General features: G+C 49.1%; 1 long non-coding RNA gene across 1 annotated transcript; it reads left to right on the forward strand.

The window, feature by feature from the left end:
- The first annotated feature begins 860 nt into the window (after positions 1 to 860).
- On the forward strand, positions 861 to 9,228 carry LOC143842114 (uncharacterized). Its single transcript, XR_013232986.1, has 3 exons — positions 861 to 1,112; positions 2,856 to 3,114; positions 7,535 to 9,228. It is a non-coding gene; the product is annotated as an uncharacterized LOC143842114 (long non-coding RNA).
- The last annotated feature ends 220 nt before the right edge of the window (positions 9,229 to 9,448 follow it).

Genomic DNA, 9,448 nt, shown 5'->3' on the forward strand with positions numbered 1-9,448 from the left:
ATTGGGGTCCCTGAGGGTCAATCAGTCGGGGTCCCTTCCCACAACCCTGCTCTCCCAACCCAGATCCATTAGCCTCACCATATTTCCTTGGTTGGGGAAGTAGAACTCCAGGGGCTGAGTATCATGGTTAATCTGGAGAACTGGGTTTGATCCCCCACTCCTTACAATCTCCTTCCCTTCCCTCTCCCCACAACAGACACCCTGTGAGGGAGGCGAGGCTGAGAGAGCCCTGATATTACTGAAGAAGAAGAAAAGTTGGCTCTTATATGCTGTATTTCTTTACCCGAAGGAGTCTCAAAGCAGCTTACAATCTCCTTCCCTTTCCTCTCCCCACAACAGACACCCTGTGAGGGAGGAGAGGCTAGGAAAGGCCTGATATTACTGCTTTATCAGTGCTGTGGTGAGCCCAAGGTCACCCAGCTGGCTGCACGTCGGGGAGTGCAGAATCAAACCCAGCTCTCCAGATTAGAAGTCCGCACTCCTACCCACTACTCCAAACCGGTCACACAGAATCACTAATTTTTCCCAGCAATCCAACACTAGCGATAAACTCACTGAAAGACTCATCATGCATGTAGGGGGAAAAAAACCCAAACTTTAAATGCACTCTCAGAAAACCCGGGCAGATGGCAACCGGAAAGCGAACTGTACACTGGAGGAAAATCAATGTGGAATGAAAAAGAAAATCTGATGGAGATACCTGGTGAAAGGGGCGAAAAAGGCAGAATGGAAAACAAACAAACAAACAATGGACATTCATGGTCAAAGCGAAGGAAAACAGTTGCATAACTGGCCAGGCGCATTGCTGTTTTCAGCAGCAAGGTCGTGTTCAGAGCTTGTCTCCAGAAAAGTGAGTTTCCCGGGCCAAGTAATAAAACAAAGGTTTGGTAAGAGAGGAGGAGATGTTCTTTGGCTTCACAACTTAAGAGGCCTGGTGCCCTCCCCTTCTGCGGCAGTGCCATGACTTCAGAGCCTGGTAGAAACCGTAAGTGTTTGAAAAGTCTCGGATGGCAGGAGCCCATTAAAGTGCATGGTTAGATTCCTGGAATTATTCGTCGTTAGATTTAAGAAATGCAGGCCTGGGAGGAGCAGAAGCGTCTAACGATGCCAAGGTAAGGGACAAAATATCAGGGCAATGACTCCCCGCGGGGTTGAGAGCAAACAAGACGGAGGAAATGACTAAGCGTCTGCATGCCATTAAAACAAGAGCCGGGCAGCGCTCGGATTAATTGCGCACGCTCTAATGCAGGGGCAAGCTTTTAGCTGGGAGAGGGGGCTGTCTTCCGCAGGGTGTTCTGGGGAGTGTCACTTCTAGGCAACCCGATTTTCCCTTCCAAGGCAAGGAAAGCCCCAAGTGGGAAATTAGCTGGAAATCTATGACTGCCTACTCTGTTACTGCATTGATTTAATTTGCTCATTGCTTCCGAATCGGTGTGTAGGAACAGAAGAGCTGGGTTCGAGTCCAGGAGCATCTTAGAGGCCAACAAGGTTTTGGGGGTATGGGGTTTTTGAGAGTCACTAATTTCCAGGGTGCCTCTCAAACCTGAGCTCTCTCAAGGAGCTAAAACAGAAGAATTGTGGCTTTTCATCCTTTGGCCATGCTATGAGAAGAGAAGACTCACAGGAGGAGACAATAAAGCTACGAATTATGCTAGGATAATGTTTGACACAGTGCTAGGATCATGTGATATTTAGAGGTGCCAAACTTCAAGAGAGCCAGTGTGGTGTCATGATTAAGAGTGGCAGCCTCTAATCTGGAGAACTGGATTTGATTCCCCTCTCCTCCCCCACATGCAGCCAGCTGGGTGACCTTGGGCTCACGAAGACACTGATAAAGCTGTTCTGACCAAGCAGTGATATCAGCGCTCTCTCAGCCTCACCCACCTCACAGGGTGTCTGTTGTGGAGAGAGGAAAGGGAAGGCGATTGTAAGCCACTTTGAGCCTCCTTCGGGTAGAAAAAAAGCGGCATATAAGAACCAACTCTTCTTCAGTAATATCAGGTCTCTCTCAGCCTCACCTCCCTCACAGGGTGCCTGTTGTGGGGAGAGGAAAGAGAAGACGATTGTAAGTCGCTTTGAGCCTCCTTCGGGTAGAGAAAAGCGGCATATAAGAACCAACTCTTCTTCTTCTTCTTCATTTGACTGGTTTAGTGGTTAGATTGTGGGATTAGGCAATGGGGACAGAGACCCAGATTTGAATCCCTGCTCCATCATAGAAGCTGTCTGGGTGACCTTAGGCCAGTTGAGAGGGAACATGGTTTCTGTCTTTAAGTATTTGAAAGGTTGTCAAGTAGATGAGGGGATGGAGAGGTTCCTGTTGGCAGCAGAGAAGAGGATCTGTAGTAATGAGTTCTAACTACGTGGAGAATGATACCAGCTAGATATGGGGGGGGGGGGTTCACAGTAAGAGTAGTTCAGCAGTGGAATGGGCTGCCTAAGGAAGTGGGGAGCTCCCCCACACTGGCAGTCTTCAAGTAGCAGCTGGACAGATCCTTATCCTGGATGCTCCAGACTGATCCTGCATTGAGCACGGGTGGGACTAGATGGGCTGCACAGCCCCTTCCCACTCTTGGATTCTAGGAGTCTAGTTCAGCAGTGGAATGGGCTGCCTAAGGAGGTGGTGAGCTCCCCCTCACTGGCATTCTTCAAGCAGCAGATAGACAGATCCTTGCCCTGGATACTTTAAGCTGATCCTGCATTGGGCAGGAGGTGGAACTGGATGGCCTGTTTGGCCCCTTCCCACTCTAGGATTCTTTGAGGCTGAAATGGAGACAAGGTGATTGATGTCAGCTGCTTTGGGAAGAAAGTTCGGGTAAACACGAAGTCAATAAATAAACCTATCTCCTCCCTCCCAGCATCTGACTAAAGCAGTTGTCGAACAGCTCTGAGGATGCATCGTCATTGTGGTGGCAGAGTTCTGTTTCCTTCTTCCTTGTGGCGGCTTTTGCCCCCGTGCTGGGGGTAATGATGGCATGAGTTCCCCCACAAGGTCATAGATGTGTGGATCGAGGAACTTAATGCCTCTTCAAGGGAGAAGCTGTGACTCCAAGAAACCTGTGCGAACATTCACAGGGGCAAAAATTCCATCAATAGCACAAAGGCACGCACCAAAGGGTAAGTTTTAAAACTCACATACATGGTTTGTCAATACCCACTGCCCAGGTTTATTGAGGGGGAAGAGAGGTAGGCTGTGGGGCGTTCATCCCCACCTCTCTTGGTTAATAAGCGGTCACCGTATATTAATGCCATCTGTGTCCTGGATAGCCCATTCTTGTCAGGTCTTGGAAGCTAAGCATTTTTGGGTGAGCAGCAGGGTGGGAAACCACCACGAAACTCCAGGGTTATAGAATCATAGAATCATAGAGTTGGAAGGGCCCAGACAGGCCATCTAGTCCAACCCCCTGCTCTACGCAGGATCAGCCCTAAGCATCCGCACAATGGCAGGCCACCTCTGCTTAACGCTATGGGGGTCTTTGTAATATAAGTAATTTGACACACGCTTGAATCCAGAACCATGGACCCACAAAGGAAAAGAGATTCAGGTGAGCAGCTGTGTTGATCTGAAGCGATAGAACAAGGTTTGAGTCCGGGGACACCTGGAAGGCCAACCAGGCTGCACATGAAAGCTTACACCCCCAGAATTAAACTTTGTCAATCTCCAAGGTGGACTCAAGCTTTGTTCCACACAGGAACAGTTTGCACTTAAGCTGTTTTCTTGTTGGTTTGATCGCTCAGCACTGTGAAGAGTTTGGGCAATGGGACCTACACAAAGCCCCATCGTTCTTTCCCACGACCTGCAACGTGGGTTAGGCTGAAAGAGAGTGAATAGCCCAAGGTCACCTGGAATAGTGAGGTTTCGAGTCCGGGTTTCCCAGATCCTTGGCTGACCCCCGTAAGTGATCCTGGCAATGTCTAGCAGCAAGATAAACGTTTTGCCCGCACCAAAGTAAAATATTAACAGCTATCATGATATGGCCGGGATGGGAGGGCATTCTTGTGCCAGTTAGTCAAGAAACGGTGCCAGCTTCGCCAGCGATGCTGTTCATTTTGGACCCAGCCGATTCTACATGGGAGCACATCAGTCTTGGGTGCTGACCCATGTCTACACATTTACCCACGAGTCATTGACCAAAGATTTATTTATTAGCCCAGGCATGATTGATTGACACGAGCTTTGTTTGAGCGAGTTAATTGCAGACGGTCGCTTACAATGTCCGCTTTGGGGAACATGCGGGGTGGCCGGGTTAACACCCACCCACCCCAACCAGGCCTGTCCCCCCCCCCAGCTTGGGCCGGTGATAACGTCATGGCGGCGATAACATGTTGACTTGTGTCTGGATACACAATGTGACTCTTTTGGATGCCTCGCCTAGGAGAGATTAGCTGGTCCCTGCCATTAATAATCTACTCAGTAAGGAGCCAGGAGGTTTAAGCCATGTCAGGTGGGAAGAGATATTTCCCCTTCGGTCCTGGGAAAGTCTAATATTTAAACTGATGTTTAATCTGAAGGCCGGCCGAGGCACCTTGCAGCCGAGGTCCTCTCCGGTATCTGCCAACCCTTGTCAACGGCCTCTGGGATGCGATGAGATTTCAGGGGTGCCCAACTTTGGGGTGTTAAAACGGCAAATTAGGATGTTGCGCTCAGCTAGGGTGATTTGGGGTTGGTTGCAAGCCGTAGCCAAGAACTGCGGCAAAACTGTGTGGATCGGCTTCTTTTCTACGCCAGATCTATCACAGATCATGAGCAATTGTTAGTGAATTGTTAAGCAACTAGGATTCTGTACCAGAGCGTTCCAGGATGCTACTGTCAATTAAATAATTATAAAGACTGGTTGTGATTCATGATTATTGCCTTGACCTGGTTCTCATCAGATCATAGAAGCCAAGCAGGTTCAGCCCTGGTTTATACTTGGGTGGGAGACTACTATGGAAGTCCAGAGATCCTAGGCCAGTCTTCCTTAACGTTTTTATTGCTGGGAAACCCTTGAAACGTTCTTCTGGCTTTGAGAAACCCTAAAATAGGGTTGGGATGCAAAGCTGTGGACAGGCCCCCCCGGGACTCCTCCCCTTTCCACTCCCTCCAGGCCCATCATTGGACATTTTGGGAGGGGAGGGAGTTTGACATGACCACATATGGTCATATCATCTAATACAGGGATAGTCAACCTGTGGTCCTCCATATGTCCATGGACTACAATTCCCATGAGCCCCTGCCAGCGTTTGCTGGCAGGGGCTCATGGGAATTGTAGTCCATGGATATCTGGAGGACCACAGGTTGACTACCCCTGATCTAATACAATGATTAACAAACTTTAAAATAGGGCCTTGTGGCAGTGCTCCAAGATGTCGATGTGACCATCTCAGCAAGCCCTTACAACAAACCTGCGGAGCAGGCCGTGACTCTTACGCTTATCTTGAGGATGGGGGAGAGGAGGAGGAAAAGCAGTGCCTTTCTAAGGGGCACCTTCAAGAGGAGCGACCTTCGTTCCCAGCATGAGCTTTCGTGAAACAGAGCTCACCCCGAGGACGTCGGATGCAGGGATGGGACAGTTTGCATTCTCCGCACACACTCAGCCGCTATAAATAAATAATCTTCTTGGCACAGCGGAACGAAAAAGGGAAAGAAAAGAACATGAGGATAAAACAGGGGAGGAGGAGACAAATTTCCAAGCCACTTTAGGTCCCCATTGCGGAGAAAAACAGAACGTAAACAAATAAGGGGAAAAAATTCCGAGACTTTCTGCACCAAAGACCTAAGACAAGATTAAAGGGAGTCTCTTTTCTCCTTTTCATCTCACAACAATCCTGTGAGGTAGGTTAGGCTGAGAGAGAATGACTGGCCCAAGGTCATGCTGTCAGTTTCATGGGTAGGTAAAGATACGGACATTCATAGCTCAGCCCTCTAACTAGTATACCCCAATACTTTTTTTTGGGGGGGGGGTTAACTTAAAATAGCTCAGGCCACAATAGATCGATTAGTCTTTAAAATGACACAAAACCCATTTTTGGGTTTGCACCCCAATAACCTAACCTTATCTGACCTTTCAGAATTTGAAACCCTGGTTTATGTTAATTTTTCCTACTATTTGCATGCTCTGTCAGAAGGTTTATTGATGTGTTATATTGAAATAAACTTACACCCATTCAATTTTTTCTCGTCATTACCCAAATGGTTAGATCCCCAACTGTTACAGCAGAAAACTAGAACAACAGAAAACTGGATCAAGGTAAAGGTATCCCCTGTGCAAGCACCGAGTCATGTCTGACCCTTGGGGTGACGCCCTCCAGCGTTTTCATGGCAGACTCAATACGGGGTGGTTTGCCAGTGCCTTCCCCAGTCATTACCGTTTACCCCCCAGCAAGCTGGGTACTCATTTTACCGAACTTGGAAGGATGGAAGGCTGAGTCAACCAGATTGAACTCCCAGCCTCATGGGCAGAGCTTTCAGACTGCATGTCTGCTTCCTTACCACTCTGCACCACAAGAGGCTCTTCTTGAAAACTAGAAGACTAGATATCCCCACCCCCAAAAAACATTAAGGTCAGGGAGATAAAACTGGTCTTGATCAGGGCCAGGGCATTTTCGGCCTTGGGCCCAGCCTGGTTGAACACTCCACCTAAAGAGACCAGAGCTCTGTGGGACTTCACCTTGGCCCTGACCTGATGGAATGCTCTGCCTGAAGAAACCAGGGCCCTGCAGGATTTCCCATGGTTCCAAGGGGCCTGCAGAACTGAGCTCTTCCCAGCAGATCTATGGTCAAGGTCAGGCAATGACCTCATAAGATGCTGGCCTCCACATTTGAAGCACCCACCAACAGGGACCACCTCCAAACTCCATCGTACACATCTCCATTTGATGCAAAAGAAAAGTAAATCTCATGGCCCCGGGGAAAGTGGCAGCTTGACAAGGCACTCCTAAACAGAGTGGCTGTCTTTTAATCCCACTGAAGTTCACGAGTGGAGAACAGTGTAACTCTGTTGAGGACTGCGCTGCTCCGGAGGTGGCCACTTTTGAGTAGGGCTCGAACCTGCTTTGTAGATGTGAAATCATTAGAGTGAGGTAGCTGGTAGTAGTCCTCTGCAGCGAAAGGAAAAGAAAAAGGCCCTTCAAAGGAATTGCAGCCCTCGGCTTGGCCGTCCCAGCCAACGCATCCATTTGCAAGATTCTGGGAAGGATTTTCAACCGCCAACAGGCATCCGAGACCTGTTCTCTCCCCCCTCCCACCTCCACCCCTTGAAATTAATCAGGAGAACGGCATGGGGAGAATGCCTGAGGACCCCTTTGAAAATCCCAGCCGTGTTCGGAATGGATTTCACGCCGAAACAACACCCAGAGCCATAGTGGATCTCTGCTAATTACTGCTAAGGACCAACCTCTCCGAGCGCCCACACACTGCGGCTTTTCTCCCGGCTGACAGACAACTGCCAGCCGGGCAAGAGCTACTAATTAGTAATTGATAAATATAAGTGTGCTTGTCTTCCCGGAGTAGAGTACCACTTGATGATAGTAATTAATTGTTCATTGATTCCCATAGGCTGACGTGAGGTCTGTTCGGCGGCTGTTTTGCTTTCCGCACTGGCAGGCAGAGGGGGCATCAAGGTTCCATGCAGGAGACGGCCAAGGAGAAAAGCTCCGGGGGAGGCTCAGGGCAGGGAGGAGAAGCCGAGAACCTGCAGAGGAGACGGCTGCAAACAGAATGCAATTGGAGAGCTCGAGTATCTTTGAATTTTGTGGCCTTCCATACTACGGGGTGTTTGTATGCCTCGTTAAATCGGGAGACATTTTCGCTCTTGGGAATATTCGTGGGCTGGAAAGCAAAAGGGCTGGATAGGACATTCGAGAAGAGGATTTCACCGTTCTCGTTTGTAAAGCAGGGATCTTGCGTTCAGACTTAAACACAACTGATCAAGACGGGTGACTGTGTTAGTCTGTCTGTAGCAGTAGAGCCTTAAAGACCTGTTATGAACATCTATTCTTTTTCAATGTCCATTCCCAAAGTGATTTAGAACTCTGAAAAAAATGTACCGATTATAAATGAGCCTCTTGTGGCGCAGAGTGGTAAGGCAGCAGACATGCAGTCTGGAGCTGTCTGCCCATGAGACTGGGAGTTCGATCCCAGCAGCCGGCTCAAGGTTGACTCAGCCTTCCATCCTTCCGAGGTCGGTGAAATGAGTACCCAGCTTGCTGGGGGGTAAACGGTAATGACTGGGGAAGGCACTGGCAAACCACCCCGTATTGAGTCTGCCAAGAAAACGCTAGAGGGCGTCACCCCAAGGGTCAGACATGACTCGGTGCTTGCACAGGGGATACCTTTGCCTTTTACCGATTGTAATGTGTCAAAAACAAATGGAAAAAGCAAGACTAAAAACCCTCGCCCAAATCTGTTTGGGGAGTGAGAAAGAGCTGTTTGGGGTTTTTTTTGTACTCGAGTTCCTAGTACTCAAATGAGTCTCAAAACAGATTACTTCCTTTCCTCTCACCACAACAAACACCCTGTGAGATCAGCGGGGCTGAGGGAGCCCTGAGAGAACTGAGACCAGTCCACAGTCATCAAACTGGCTGCAAGTGGAGGAAGACTCGGGAATCAACCCCAGTTCTCCAGATTAGAGGCTTGCTGCTGGCTCTCTCAAATGCATCGCAGAATAAAACAAATGTTGCATTCTAGATCCAATCAGATTAGGCTTTCCCTCTAAAATGAGCCTATTCCCAGATTCAACCTTACAATAATTCATCTCCATTTCCAAACGGTTGACGGAGAGTCGGGACGTGTGAGCGGCTGACACTCCTACCCTGCACAGAAGCAAATTTTCCTCCCTGGGCCTTGACAAGGTATTGTTCTCGGCGAGGTATTCTAGTGACAGGGAAGTACCCCAGAGAGGGCGGCGGGGCGGCAGAAACCGGGGTTGTGCCCTCTACATTCAGGCTTGCTTAATGAACCGCAGTGTCCTCAAGAGCCTGGGAGAATGAGGCCTCTATCAGCAGCTCCAGCCCATTCCCTGTCTTATTATCCTCTTCTTCCCTATTAGAGCTGACATTTCCGTGGTGGCACAGATAGAGCCTCGCATGGCGCAAAGGCCCAGCACAGAAGAGCAGTGCGCAGCCGTCAATTGCGCGGTAGAGAGAAGCACAGAGATAGACGCAGATAGGCCCCCTGTTCTGTGCATAGGGTCACCAACTCTGAGTAGGGAAATCCCTGGAGTTTGGGGAGGGGAATAGAGTTTAGGGAAAGAAGAGAGCTCAGCTAGGATGTAATGCCAGAGAGTCCATCTTTGGAAGTTGCAATTCTCTCCAGGGGAACTGTTCATTGCCGTCAAGATGCTTCCATCTCATGGCCAACTTATAAATGAATGACCTCCAACTTATGAATGAATGACCTTCAAAACATCCAGTGGTTAAGCGCCTTGCTCAGGTCTTGCAAACGGAGGGTCATGGCTTCCCTGACTGAGTC

Source organism: Paroedura picta, chromosome 7, assembly GCF_049243985.1.
Source record: "Paroedura picta isolate Pp20150507F chromosome 7, Ppicta_v3.0, whole genome shotgun sequence".
NCBI classification, from domain to species: domain Eukaryota; kingdom Metazoa; phylum Chordata; class Lepidosauria; order Squamata; family Gekkonidae; genus Paroedura; species Paroedura picta.